Genomic DNA, 16081 nt, shown 5'->3' with positions numbered 1-16081 from the left:
CAATCATCAACTATTAAAAAGCAGCAAATTCACAATGTTCAATATTGAAGATTATTTCACTGTTATCTAGATGACAAATAGTACAGCGAAAAAAAATATATTATCATTGTTTGAAATTTGAGCTTAGCGTTACGACCCATACAAAAAGTTTTGGATTTTCATACAAAAAGCAAAATCGGGTTAAGTACGGTTCCTTTGAATTCCACTAAGAATTTGCATCCTTTGACAGATACGTATTTCGACCTCAACTGTAAGGTCGTCTTCAGTGTCTTGTACTTGACTCGACTACAAGACACTGAAGACGACCTTACAGTTGAGGTCGAAATACGTATCTGTCAAAGGATGCAAATTCTTAGTGGAATTCAAAGGAACCGTACTTAACCCGATTTTCTTTTTATTTACAGATATTCCCCTAACAAGCCCAGGTTAATCATCATACAAAAAGCGTTACATGGGGGAGGGAGGGTGTCTAACGCTAAAAAAGAAACGGGTTGGAAAAGCTGTACTGTCTATATATTGGATAACACCTATGAGTTATGCAATCAAGCGAACTTTGCCGTATCATCTTCAGAGTAATATTTAAACTAATCTTTCCACACACCAATGTGTGAACCTTCTGCCAACCATATTTCACCAACACTTACGACATCCGCATGAATTTGTGCAGACGCAGAGGTATATTCGGTCTGCTGTGAGTACAAACGATTGCAATCATCACTTCCTGCCCCTTCTCACATTGATCAGCAACCTGACGCCATTCTTGCCTAAAAATAGAAGATCATGAACACTCACACACTGAATATGCCTGCTAGCCACCGGCAGATATCTCATTGGTTCTTTGTGTGAGTGTAGCTGGTCTGGCGATACTGGAGTAGTCGAGGGAGTTGCATCTTTGGGCGGTCAATGAAGTGTAAGCCACAACTAATCTTATAATATTGAAGCTATCTGTTTTTCAAATTATATATTTTCAAAGTATCATCGGTTTCCCAAAAAAAAATAACGGTGATGGCTGTTGTTAAACCAAAAGATAGCATTTTAACGAAGTTAAAAGTTAAGAGATTAAGCAAAATACAAATCATACCGTAGCAAGGAAAAGTAGTTGTGACGAGAATAACTTTGAAGTAATTTGTTATTGAGTGACGAGTAAATTACTTGAATATTTTAAATTTAAATATTTAATCCATGGCAGGAAAATAATACCTAAAATCCTGTGAGCTTGCAAAAACAGAACAGTTATCTGCAGGATAAATCGTTTCGGGAGAAACAAGCATGGTTAAAAATAAAGAATAACCGAAAATCTCCAAAATAATACTGATAAATTTTGTTTAAAGCATTAAAAATGTTTTTTTTATTCTGTTTTAAGGTGGTAGAAAATACATGAAATGGATGGGATAAAAGTAACTGCTCCTTCGACGCCTAAGCTAAGGATTACCGTCTTGCTCCACAACCCTCTAATGATTATTAGTTATGGAATATCATGAATTTGTTGATATGCTTTTCCTACTAGATACAGTGAAATTAGCAAATTAGGAAATGTCATTTTTGTCACATTTTCCACCCTGTCTGTTATGTATTTCGGATGTATTTGAATAATTTGATAATTACAAGAAAAAATATAGATGTAGTCGATTCTATAATTTAAAAGATTTTTTTCAAGCTATGTATGTGTAGACTAGACTACGTTCCCTTAGGCTAGATGTGACAAAAGCGTATGCATTTTGCGCGCCAAAATCAAGATCCCGATTGTATTCGATACTAACAGAAAAAGGTAGATCAAAAATGTGGGACAATACTGAGAGAGAGACCGTTTACTTTGGTGTCTCAAAATCTAATCTAAATAACTGTGGATGTAAAAACACTAAGCTGAGTAACAGACTCTGTCCTGGTAGATACAATACCAAGAAACAGTAAAGGATAGATATTCGCAGTAGTATTTCAATGTTTACATACATAAGCTCTCTCGAAATATAGCATTGATCCATTTTTCTTGAGCAATCAGCGAATTCTGCCGGTTTTTTTTTGTATAAACCACCTTCCATACTTAATTAATGTTTTACGCGATGCGAAAAAAAAAAACAGGTAAATTTAAACTTAAACAAGTTTCTCGGTAATTGGTAAAAGCATCTAAAAGTCTTTTGATATGAATTAAAGATCGTTATCACCCATCTAGTATTATGCACAGAAAACAATCGCTGAAAAATTAACGTACTGTAATTTATAAAATATATACAAATCAACCAGCACAAATAAAACACTTATCTTGAAGAATCTTTTCCACGCGTATCACTTTTTCAATCACACTTGGAAATAAATTGAGCGCCCACGGAACAGGAACAATCAATCCAGACAGACGATTCAATGGGAAGCTATCCCATTTAGAAGCGACAGGAATAATCCCTGGACGATTTTTAGCATTGTGCTATGTTGTTGCTTTAGGATTCTTTACCTCAACCGTATGCATACGAGCTCTAAAAAGTACTAACGCTCAAATGAGCAATGATTTAAAAGTACATCTCTGATCTCTGCAACATGTGCGCATATGTATGTCTATGTCACGTCTAAAGCGCCGTACCAGTCGAACCAGTTGTCTCTCTGCGTATGGACTGCTGCTGATATACAATCTTGGCCTAGGTACTCGAATGACCATGCGTTCCTTCTAGCGCTGTGCCAGACCAAACTAAGAACGAATGTACTTCGCGTCGTGCAACATTGGCAGGAAACTGTTAATTACCATAATTTAGATTTTGCGACAGCCAGTCCAGTCCGGTCGGGGGCCCCGCTGAGGCTCGCTGGAAGAGCATAAACTTGGCAATGCGATTTGTCTCTCCGCTCGAACACTTTTACTATCGCATACACGCGGCGTGGATAGTTGTTTGGTATGCGATTACGCCACAGCCAATTAATGTTTGAACGGCGACATTTTGCTACGGGGGCAACGGTTTCCAAATAGCGGATTGCGATTCACCTTGGGATGCTGGTTTACACTAGTTTACAACGTTTTTTCTTCATCTCGATAGGCCTATCATCATTTTCAGTGTACCCTCTGCGCACGTTATTCGTGCACTCAAATCTGTATGAAAATTTGTATGGAAAACGTGTTTTTCTGCATAGTTATTAATTCCAGCTTTCCATTTATTCGATCAAATCATAGAAATTGGGAACTTTACGATTTATTTCCCAATATGTTTAAAAATTGCATCACATCACAGCAATTTTCAGAATGGTGGATCGGATCTGGTATGATGGTTAAAGCACGTGACTATCACGCCGAGAACCTGGGATCGTATCCCACTCCCGACAGACTCGTAAAATGTGAGTTCTTCCTTCAGAAGGGGTCCCGAGGTGAACTGGCCTAGGGCATAACCCAACTAACAATTGCAAGTCACAAACAAGCAAGCTTGCTGAATTGTTGCTTAATAATGGTAATAATAGCTGAACTAAAATTATGCTCTACACATTACTGTTTAAATGATTTTTCGTTGAGAAAATAGTTAATGTTGGACTTTCCTCATCGGTATCAACAATGATAAATTAAAACACTTTTCAAAAGTTTAACAAGAAATTTATTCGACAAGCATTGACTCCTTAATAAAAGAATTTAACAAAACATATGTCTACATCTTATTAAGCTGATGTATCGATAAGCATATGCTCCTGAACAATGTGCTTTTCACTTGTAAAATAAACGCCTTCTGCCCGTCATAGTTTGACTCGGAACTTTGTTCGGATTATGAGATAAATCATGGCTAAACTGTTTAAACAACCAAGTTATTGAAGAACCAAAATTTTAAACGAATTACATAATATGAAACAGAATATAATTATTTAGTTTAACATTGAGTACCAAGAAGAGACGTAATCAACGTAAAAATGAGGCATTTATTTGTTATTATTAGTCTGTAACAAGATATTTTTCACCATTATTATTATATTTTTTTATCTTCCGCAGCAGTTCGATTGTAAGAGACGCTTGGATCAATGCATTTGACATTTCAGTGCTGTCGTGTTTACTGAATATTGTTCCCACAGTCACCTTGATAACCAAACAGCATTCAGAAATCGACACATTTCAAGTATCCCTAAACATCCTTATGCACTATTTATTGAACGTAATATCAAGATTCCATGACAAAAGCATACATTAAAAAAAATGCTTAACGGATCTTCGACTGAGCATGAGTAGATTACCTGAACAGATGCTGTGAATGCACTATGTCCAAGACCATACCGCACCACATATTGCCATAGATTTATACAGATCGACAATTAATAAGGCTGACACAAATTTCGATTTTCTCTAATGTCAGCCCCTCCTCGGAAAATTTTTGTCGGAATTCGACATTTTGAGGGGGGATACAAATAAATTATTCAAGAAATTTAAAAATTTGAAAGTGAAATTAGAGTCGTCGAGAAAATTTCTTAACAAATCCGATGAGTTTGACGGTTTTGTCTAATTGTTTGGGTAATTGTCCATCAAATTCATTTATTATTTATCATACCCCCCCTTGACGACTCAATGACCAAAGTGACAAAAGAAGAAAATGAGATTTGTTCCGGCCTAATAAAAATAAAAACATTTATTTCGCAATTAGTACGTCTGGAAACAATATCTTCAATAAGTAACAACACTTGTTGGCCGCATTCGATACAAGTTTTCTCACCGTGCGATAAAAAATACTGACAGCGAAATCAGAATGGAAAACACGTGTTTTGGGCTGTTGAAGTATAAGGCGTTGTTCAGTTGATTACCACGTGCTGTGCTAATTCACCACTGCTGAACACAAGTTCAGGAGTGATCATCATTGAGTCATGGGAAGATTATGTTTTGCTTTGGGTGCTGCATCTCACCATCTCTAGGATGGCGCAGATAGGAAGGCATGCGGCTGGCAATCGACAGGTCTCGAGTTCAAATCCGCATTTAGGTAATTTTATATGTAATTCTTATTTCATAATAGGTGTTCTCAACATGAGAGCAAATAATTACTCTCGTGAGAGTTCAACATTTTTGCATTTCATTTATGTTCAGTCCTTTTTGCCAAAGCTTAATAACAACTTTCTTATACATTTGTAAAACACTTTGAACAACAAAAAATTAAGTTGGTGCACAGCATGATGCTTTATAACTTCTCCAAATTTGTGTGAACAAAACCCGAACATAGATTGTACGTGAATTCAAATGTTATTCAACATTATGCTGAATTAATTCGTCATAATGGTGCCTGTTAAATGAGTGATTGTTTGTTGGGAAAAACTCATTAAGTGCCGATTTCTTCACCTCGGCTTAACTCGTAAGCCAAGCTTACCCATATAGTTAAACCTGGCTTAACGCCTAAGCCAGGGTGAAGAAATCGGCCCTAATGCAGAAAAAACAGGTACCAGAATGCCCCAGAAATCTAACCGTCCGTAAAGACACTCCTTCCCGAGACAACTGTGGAAATCCAAAAGAATACTTTGCTCTTAGGTGATCTACAAGCAATTGGATACTCATCGCCGCTGAAGTAGATCAGCCACCAGCGAAAATTCTCAACAGACTGCAGAATATCACTATTTGTGACCAACATTGCCAATGACCTTACTTACGACGAAGTGTTACGAATGATAGGATTGGACGATGTTATTTCCGTAAAATGTCTCGTACCACCTAATTCTTGGAAGTTGCCGTCAAACTCAATCAACGCAATCCTGATTCGAAAGTATTCAACTGGCTGAAAGGAATACGCTCAAATGAAACATGGCGCACAGCTAGAGGAATAGTTTAATTTGTGATGTGAACTTTTCAGTGTCGATTGAAATGTTATTTTGTTGTTGAATGTATTCTTCCGTTATTTGATTTTTTTACCATCATTGGAGTTGCAAAAGCCAATAATATCTTTTATTCAAATTTTGTGTATTCAAGACCTTTTTACGGAATTGAAAAAAATATATAGGGGAGAAGCTTCAGTTTTGGCCAGCCCTTAGTTTTGGCCAAAGTGCGGTATTCAGCCTGTTACGATCTAAATCGGCATAAATTTATGTTTTACTAGTAGATTCTAATATAATATGATGATTACAACTGTGAAAACCATACATTTTGATTAAAAACTGGAAGAAAAAATATTTTTCCTTAAAAAATCAGCTCCCATATATCTATTTTGGCCAGGGTGCTTCTAATTTGGCCACTTCCATAAGAAATACACGTGATTGGCCAAAATAGAAACCAAAACTGAGAATATGGCCAAAACTGCGGCAATGCTTCTGCTTTAACCAGTATCACTTTTAATACAAAAATCAAGTATTTGCTTGATTTCTGAATTTTTCTAATAAAGTATAGCGTGACAATGGGTATTATCGGCAGGTTTGTTCTCTTCGTTTTGGGGAGTTTTTGTCAGCCAAATTGCCTGAAACTTGGCCATATAATTCAGCTTACTTAGGAAGGATTAGAGACCAACTCTGAGTTCAATAGGTTTCAAAAAACCCCAAAGACGAAGAGAACAAAACGGCCGAGAATAGGTAATTTCCCCTAGATCGAAACCTTTCATTTAACACATTGGTAGTTTTTATTGGATTATTGGTTATTTTTATAGAAATGATTTCCCTTAGACCGGCCAAAACCGGTGCCCGCACCCTCTATAAAACATGGGACTTGGTTCACAAAGCTTGGCATATTCATATAAATTCAACTATAATTGAGGTTCAAACTTGTGAGACTCTTGGAAAACATTTTGTTCAAACTTTTTTTCCATATGCTAAATGGAATTGTTTCAATGAGTATAATACACTGCATAACAATCAATTATTCATTGTAAAGTGTAATTTACTAATGGCTTTTTTTGCATTTGTTTATGTTCCCTTCCAATGTGGCAATATTATTGATTGCAACAGAAGTTCCACGATGGCGGGCTTCAAATAAAATTTCGACACGTTTGCATTAGGAAAAGCATTAGCGACTGCTCATCGCGGAAACACCAGGGCATATGATTGATAAGATAGCATTTTGGCGGATTCAAGTAAGCAAGACTGAATGAGTACCGTTTAATTTCTCTGCTTCGACTTCCGAAGAGATTTCTCAAGTACATGATAAGACTATTATCAAATTATAAAGCTTTCGGTTACGACATTGCCAGGCGTGCAGGGAAAAATCGATTCATATTATTGTGTTTTATATCTTGATGTGAATTTAAACGTTATCGTAGATATGGACAGAATTAGGAATGACTCATACATACGGTTAGGATAGGATAAGGCTATGCAAGTAAAGAGGAGTCCATGTTTTCCATATTTCCAGTCAAATCCAGTTTTCGCGTTGATAGGGTGGAGCGGGAAACGGGCCAGTGCTGTTTTCAGGGCACCAGCGTAAATCTACGAAAGTTAAGGGCGTTTATTTAACCACCTCTCCCTTGTGCATTAGGGTCCTTTTGACCCAAATCGCACATTTAATTTCAAATACCGTATTCGGTAATTTTCTTACGAAATTAGAATTGCTGAATAGAGGCTTGCAGCAAAAACCTAACCAAAACAAATTCTCAAACGATGTGTAAATATTGCCCTCAATTTTTTTTCAGGACAAGGACGGCTGTATTGACCGAACGAGGAAAAGAGAAGGAGATAATGATGACGCCACTGTGCAAGCTCCACAGCAAAAGTGGTTTGTTTACCTTTCGTACACGTTTTTGACAGCTGGTGTACTGAGCCACAGTAAAATCGATTAGTTCTGCTGTTCCTTTTTCTTCAAAAAGTACCGAAAAGGCAATTCAGGATTGAGTGTGCGTACACTACGTCAGCGAGCTGTTCTCAACGTGAAGCATTAGAAATGTTAAACAAATATTCTCTCTTATCGAACATTTTTTTTTTGCCATATTTCTTGTGCGATACACCCCATTTAATCTACGTGGGGCAAGATGAGTCACCTTTTAGACTGTTTCGTAAAAAACTTCAGCTAATTGGAGTGAGCACCTAAAATTATCACATAAATTTGTGATATTTTTTGTAAAAGATATATTTGAAGTCGTCTTATGGTTGCCCAAATCGTACGCTTTTTTTGTTTTCATGATAGATAACAAATAACCCTTTAGGTCTTTGGGATATGTTATTACGAAAAATATAATGAAGCACTACAAATGTGTATTAAAATATAGCATATTATAGTGGAACCTTACAAATGCGTAATAAACTAGGACATCACATTTGGACGGACACAACACAGAACATATATTTTGCCCTGTTAGAAGAATATTTACAAGTTTAAATAGCACATTTAACACATAAATAAAACTTGTAATAATGTGCCGTTTTAAAAAGTACAATACTGCTAAAAAGCCTCACTCATCGTATACTGCGCGCGAACGCGATTTCGCTCTTCAAGAGAATTTGAAAGCAACAGGACCAGAATCTGTCAAATTTGTCCTGTCCTGTTGTTTTATAATTTTCTGTTAAGAGAACGATTTATTCATGACGTCACCGTGCATTGTTGTATATTGCCGATTTTCGGTGAAAACATCCTTTCTCAGAGGATGCGACTATGGTATATTGGTTCGGAGTACCAACATAATAGTTTCCAGTCTGCTGTGCTCAGAAAACGGATTAAAGAATAAGAATCCGTTTTTGAACACTGGGAGCCATTACCCCGAACTTGCTCCGTACTAAAAACCCGAGACAAAATAGATGTAATTTTTGAAAATTGCTTATCCAAAAGCTTGTTTTGTATTTTATGATTTTTCTTTCAACGTTATACATAGTTTACTAACGCATTTACGAGTAGAGGTCGAACACATACCGATTCGTTTTGTATTTACAAAGTTATGGCCCATCTTGCCCCGCTCCACCCTATAAGAGGAAATAAAAGAATCGCTGAAGAAACTACCTTTTTTCTGCACAGTGAAACAGACGAACTACGTTGAACGATTTATTTATAGCCGTACCACCATCTGACAAACGCACAAAAAATAGTTTTGTACAACTAGACCCACAGAAGGCGCTAGTGTGAGGCGCAAGGAAAACTATGCTCAGCTCACGCTTCTAATTGTGATAGTTTATAATCACATCTCTTTCACGACTTTGCTGCCATTCTTTTGCAAAGTGACGTAAGCGACATTGAATATTTCGGCCCAATTTTGGTTATTATGTATCTAAATCTGGGTCGTTCTAGATGTTTTCTTCCATAGATGATAGATTACCACTGGATCTTGCACCCTTACATAGCAGACATACCACAATGTTATTATTTTACTAGATATATCCCAAACGACGTCAATGGAATGGGGCTTACGTCTCTTTGCAGAATTACGGCAGCGTATGCGTGTTCGACCCTTACATTATTCGGCAAACTTTTAGATAGAACTACAACGTAAAAGTCCTTGAAGCATAATTTTTTGATAGCATGCTTCTGAACTGAGATATTAGCAAGTGAACTCATTGCAAGTGAGTATTGCCAACACTGACTGAAACTGCGCCGCGCTTGCACTGTGTACGATGAGCGAGGTTTTTTGGTGGTGTTGTACTTTTTACAACGGCGCGCGTCCTGAAGGGTTAAATAGCTGATAAAGATGGCAGTTGTTGCTTACAAATATTTTTTTAACAACGATATTAATTTAGCAAGACATTTCGAAAGACAGCTTTACATGAAACATGACGAAATTGAGAAGGTTTATATGTTTGCATATCCTAAGACTTCTTTGAATCCTAAGACTTACTTGATGAAATTTGATCCTAACTAATAATGAAAAAAGTTGAATCGAGATTTTCTACCTAAAATCGCCAGATATTTCCTCAGTTGACTTGAAAGGCGCTAATTTTTGTTGGCGTTAATTAAATGATTACTTGCCGCTTGTAAGTATATGATTAGCACTTCTACGTATACAGTTCATTATCCTCGTGATCTTGAAATGCGATAAGTGGATATCACTTCCGCTAATTTATCCACGGAGCATAAGATGAAACATCATGTACTGATGCACGAATAACCGAACATTCTACAATATGTTACCTATGAAACAAAATGCGCTAAAACCGAAGTAGACATAGTTGCCAAAGATTTTCCTTTGTACTAATAGTGATGGACAGAAATATAGAAAAGAAAACTAGGATCACTTATCAACTTCATGTTTGAAATTATAAAATCTGTATGGTCTAGTCTTTCAAGTCAACTCTTCTATGTCATAGGCTTTTTCACACCTCGCTATATATTGTTCTACAGCAGCGAGCTTGGCAAAAAATATCTGTTTGAAGGTGTCATTGAGACAAATGGTAGTTTTCAAAATACATAGGGGCCGGTCAACGTATTGCCTAAATGTATTTCTCGAATACATTCAGTTGTATTTGGGCCGAGATTTGGGCTGCAAAATGGAGAGTCGACAACCTGGAAGGAGTGTCCGGCATAGCTTTGATCCTCGCAAGTTTCTGGGGACTGTTGTCCTTCAGTTTTGAGCTGGATTGAGGAGGTACGGCTCAGCAGCGTCTGTTTCGGTATCTAGTGGATGAATATGAAATGCTCCTCCATCGGAAGCTAAAGCGACAGCCCCACCTCGATGGATAAGCAAACAACTTGCTGCTTCTGAAACCCAGAAAAATAAAATAGACCTACTAATCCTAGCCCGGCTGGTTAAACTGGGCTGATTCTGTCGATAGAGGAAGTGGAACTGACAACAATGGCATAGTGGAGGATGAGGTCGAGACAGTTGGCACTCGCGCACCACAAAACGGAGGTGGTGGTGGTAAACAACCGCAAGTCTGAACAACAGGCAGTGGGCACCACGGGCGGGTTTAACTCTAAAGCCTGGAGCACATAGCGTCCGTTCCGTCGAGGTTTGCGTTTTTTTTTTGACGGTTTTCCCATGGTAAATGTGTCAAACTACTGTCACGCACACACAAACGTATGCATTGTGTGGGGCATTCACGGAAGCAATTGGGGATGATCGACGATAAGCTGAAATTCAGAAGCCACGTAGAATATGTCTGCAAAAGGGCAAGCATGGCGATAACCCAAGTAACAATGACAGCTGAATAACAGCTTATTCAGCCAAAATTTTCAAAATCAAGCCTAACAGCAGCTTATTCATCTACTTTAAAGCAAAAATGTTTGTTGGGAATGGCATTGTCAAAGATAATGTCAAATAGCTCGGCAATAGTCTCGAACAAGCGTAAGCTGCTCGCGAAAGTAGCGGTCTCCATACTACGGTATGGCGGATCACCAGAATACCGTCTATGCTGAAGTAGCAATAGAGGGAATGGGATTCCTCCAGCAAGGATAGGTGGACACACAGGCTCATAACAAGCGTGTCTAAATGGACGACCGGCCCCATGGCGAGCTGAATTTTCACTTGATACAATTTCTGCCAGGCCAAGGGTACTTTAGATGGTATCTGCACAGATTCGGACATGCCCGGAATGCGTAGACTGCGATGAGACCGCGAAGCATGTGCTCTTTGAATGCCCACGCTTCGTGGAGCAAAAGTCGAGTATGCTGGAGATATGTGGTAGATATATCACTCCGGACAACATTGTTGAAAGGATGTGTATGGGGGTGGACTAGTGGGATTCCGTTACTTCCACGGTCTCCCGAATCGTACTTGAGCTACAGAGAAAATGGAACGCCTTCACTTTAATACCGTCAACCCCCGTGATCTTGGTCAGGGAAGAAATCACAAGAGAAATTTCTGAAGCAATACCAAGAGACATTTCAGTAGGAATACTAGGAAGAACTATAGGGAAATCTATAGAAGAATCCTGAAAAAAAAATTCAGAAGAATCCTGAACCCAGCTTTTTACGATGTGCTGAGGGATTTGTTCTGTTCTTGTTGACAGCCATTGCAGCATAACAGTTGCCCAAAATTTCAGTCCACTGCTCAGGATTTGTCAAAACTTTCACCTGATGTTACCATTGTTACCATCACAAAAAAATACAATACAGTGAAATTACTTGAAGATTTTCGGAAGGCATTTGCTAGGGAAATTCCCAGTAGGGCTGTCGGATGGAAGGAGGTTTCAACTTCTCTTCATGGCCATTCTTTCGGAAGCTCAAGGAGTTACTCATTGAGTCTCTTCCCATGTGCTGAATTTATTGGCTCATGGGTACTGGGAAAAATGACCAGATGATTCTTGGAAGAATCTACTTTAGAATTCCCCGAGGTAAACTGCTGACGGTTTCTAGGAAGAAAGTGGTGAACTTGCCCAGTGAGAATTTTAGATTCCTCCAGAAATTTTCACCGGGGATCCATCCAGTAATTCCCTCCGGATGTATCCGGTATCGATAATACTCCTGGAATTCCCTCCGGATATTTCCCAGGAATTTCCACCGCAGATTTCTTCAGGAATTGCCTCCAAAGATTCCTCCTATAATTATCACCGGGAATTCCTCTAGGAATTCCTACCTGAAATTGATTCTCCAAGAATTCCCAATGAGGATTGCTAGAAAGATTCCCACCGATGAATGCACGAAGAAGTCTAACCGAGGATTGCTGTATGTAAATACTCTCAATTGTTTTAATTCACATTTGTAGCGTTTTCGTGCTGATTCCATTGCTTTTATATGGCCCAAAATTAACCCCCAAAATGAATTATTTGTACTACAGCTCGAAGAAATAAGTTTTTCTTACAAAATAGCATACAAAACCAAGAAAACTCATATTAACAACTGCTAAGTACACCTAAAAAAAAAAAAAAAAAAAAAAAAAAAAAAAAAAAAAAAAAAAAAAAAAAAAAAAAGTACACTTAAAAACAGCAATTCATTAGATATGCAGTGTCGGAAAAAAAACAATAAAACCGCCATCCATTTTTCATACAAAATAGCCAAGTTTGACGATGTAATGTTCGGTTTCTAGTGAACTGGCTGAAGTTTTGACAGTCGCCATGGAGTTACGTGAATTTTGATTTGCATTTAATTGATTGAGTCCTGTTCACTACATCAAAAGTTACAGATATACGAAACGACAAAATAATAGGACCACTTTCAGATTGATATTACCAAAGGATATATGAGAATATCTGATACTTGATAATTGATAAACAAGTACTAAAATTAGGAATCCCATTTAAACCTGGGAACATTTTTATTGAATTAACCACAAATAACTATCATGAAAATCTGGTGTTATATTTTTGTCGCACCATATATCTGTAACTTTGGAAGCAGTGAACAGAACTCAAGCAATTTAATACAAATCAAAATTACATGTCGGCTGTCAGAATTTCAGCCAAATCGGTTCAATAAAAACCGAGTACAATATCGTCAAACTTGGCCAATTTGTGTGAAATAGGACCGGTGTTCTTATTGTTTTGTTCGACACTGTAAGTCTGGTGTCCAGCTGTTTTCAACTAGGCATTTTAAAACAATGATATTGTACAGTACGCCTAACCATAAAACTCACATCACTTTTTCTTAATGGAAAATCAACTAAATGTGACTTTTTTTCTTCAACGCAAGCTATATTTACCACATACTATCCATTTTTGATAATCACTTTAATCAATGTTAGTTTTTTTGAGCGAAACATCTTTCTTGATTTTTTGGACCAAAGTTATCCCCCAGGCACAAATGTCACCCCGACTGGCGGTACTTGAAATCTGCCGTTCACCAGTGAAACCTCGTGTGTATCAGAGCCCTAAACGGCTGAGCAGATGTCTGCATACATAATTCGTACATGTTGGCCGCTTGGTATCTACCAATTTTTTCTTCGGGAAAAGGTTTTCATTTAGAAAAATTTGACTTTAGATGCTTTTCGCCATACACAATAAAATGATTTTACTCTTGCTGATCAACTAACGCACCTTACACAGGTAGCCCATTGCATCTCCAACCCGAAGCTTCATCGCCGATGTCATCAAAAGACGATTGCAATAGAAATTCGGGAGCGATTGTCGGCTACACTCTACACAGGGGCGACAATGAAATTTGCAAGGAGCCCAGCCGGACATCTCAGCAGAGGCGGGCCCAGAGGCTCATGACAGCGCAGCCTTAACAAAGAAACTTAGGACTGTTGTACTTTTCTCGAAAAAAAAAAATGTAGGCACCCAAGCGGTCATCGAAATTGAGCACATTCGCTATTAGGTAAATAGATTGTCGAATAATGTATTCCTCTTTGAGAAATTTACTTAGATACTAAACAATCACCATATAGTATTTTTGCGATATAGAGAATCGCCAATCGCCAGTTTGACGCGTAGATTCAGAATATGGAAGAAGCCAATTGGCGAGTTTTTAAGGTGTGCAACAATTGGCGATTTACCCTACTTTCAACGATTTTGCGGTGAGTAGGTAAACAGCCAAAGCATTTCTGGAACTCGATTTGAATAGGTCGTATGTGCTTTTGTCGATATAAAATTCGATCAGTTTATTTTAGTCATTGTAGCAATATGGAAGATATTTTGCAAACTTTTAATGATGAAACAGAAAGCCTGTTTTGTGAGGATTCTGCTGTATGTATAAACTTTGCTCAATTTCAACGGTTTTCGCTATAATAAGCGAATCTAACTGATCGAATTTTTAATCGACAAAAGCACGTACGACCTATTCAAATCGAGCTCCAGATTTGATTGGTTTAACACTCCTAAGATGTTAGGTTTTTCGCAGCACGGTGGTGTAGTGCATGTTCAGCGTGCCTGTCTGGGTCATATTTACCCCAACATCGTACCAGGATTGAAGGCGATAAATATTTTTTTGAATAAGACTTAACATTTCCCACATTTGCACATTTATAAAATCTTTTGTTCAATCACTTAATAAATGTTAACCGCACACCTTCACTATAAATCCCTTCGTTTTACAGCATCAATCACACTTCGCCGATAGGTTGAGAATCACTGCTACTGAGGCGCTCACATACCCATACTGTTGCAAGTCGAAGCGTAGCGAGGAGCTTGCGCTTAATGTGGCGTTATAATTTGATTGCCCAACACAAGAAATATATAATAAGATGAAATTATGGAACGGTACCTATTTCGAAACAACACATTTAGCCAATGGCTCACTTGAAAGAGATGCTTCTTTTTGAATTGAGGTTGAGATATATCCATGCTCAATAAATCATTTATCATTGATAGTGAAAGCGAAAATAAGTGGTACAAGTCACTTCAGGACGTTGGTACGCAGACTCCAAGTGCACATGTATTCACTATGCATTGACAGCTTGCCAAAAGGACTGTTTTGTTAAATTGATCCTAAATTGAAGGATCGAGCGAAACACACCTTTCATGTATCGAGAAAATATTTCAGGGAATGAAAAAACATGTAAAATTACTAAAAATTTCTCTTGCCTTTGCATCACTTTTGACCTAGTTTTATACGCGAGACACACTACCATAATATTATGGTGAAGTTACCTATATTAGTGTGAAATAACTATTATTCACTCAATATAGATTATTGGATATTAAACTGATCAGAAATATTTTCAGGATCTAACATTAATCCTATACATGTGAAATATAATTTCCAAAATTCGATAGTCGCCATGCTAGTTTTATCCTAATTATTTACTTACCACGTCACATACTATTATACAGTTTAATAGATTCACGAAACAGGTGCAGCAGCTCGATTAGTGCAATAATCTAATCATATGCGAAATTGAGCAAAACTTCCAACGAAAATGTTTCACTGATATTGGGTCACCTCCATAACCAGAAAATCCTACTTAAGACTATACGAATGTTACATTTTAACTGTTCGATCCACTTTTACCTAAACACATTATGTAGGACAAGAAATGATAAAACAATTATATTTCACACAAGACTTCTTATCCAATAAACATCAAACCATCCATTCCAAAATTTGCACTGGACTGGATCTGTCTGTCATAATCAAGACATAGTGCCAGCAAGGTTAGCGAGGTACAGACATACACGGTTATACGTGCCAACAAACTTGTCTGATGATATACACAAGTGAGTGATTTAACTCAAATAATGGGTTTTTGAAATGATAGATTTCAGCTTTGTAGTTCAAAGATAAAATAATATCAAGGAATAAGAAATATATGTTTCTTAAAACAAATACTGAAAATATATGGGATGTGGTCTATCCCATATCCACTAATGACTCATATCTTAGAAAATGTCTATATGGGGTGAAAATTCTATATACCGGGAGAAAAAGTTATGGTAAAAA

General features: G+C 37.5%; 1 protein-coding gene across 3 annotated transcripts in view; it reads right to left on the bottom strand.

The window, feature by feature from the left end:
* Positions 1–15764, bottom strand: part of LOC109416625 (putative fatty acyl-CoA reductase CG5065) — a 30721-nt gene extending 14957 nt beyond the window's left edge. For 2 of the 3 annotated variants that reach the window (XM_062858665.1, XM_062858668.1), the window contains exon 1: positions 15453–15764. The gene's annotated coding sequence lies outside the window, so the exon portion shown is untranslated. Of the gene's footprint in view, positions 1–2259; positions 2445–15452 lie in introns of those variants that run through there. The other variant, XM_062858667.1, reaches the window with a different exon arrangement.
* Between the last annotated feature and the right edge of the window lie 317 nt (positions 15765–16081).

The sequence above is a fragment of the Aedes albopictus genome, chromosome 3 (genome assembly GCF_035046485.1).
Source record: "Aedes albopictus strain Foshan chromosome 3, AalbF5, whole genome shotgun sequence".
Classification (NCBI taxonomy): Eukaryota; Metazoa; Arthropoda; class Insecta; order Diptera; family Culicidae; genus Aedes; species Aedes albopictus.
This window is presented reverse-complemented; position numbering and strand designations above follow the sequence as displayed.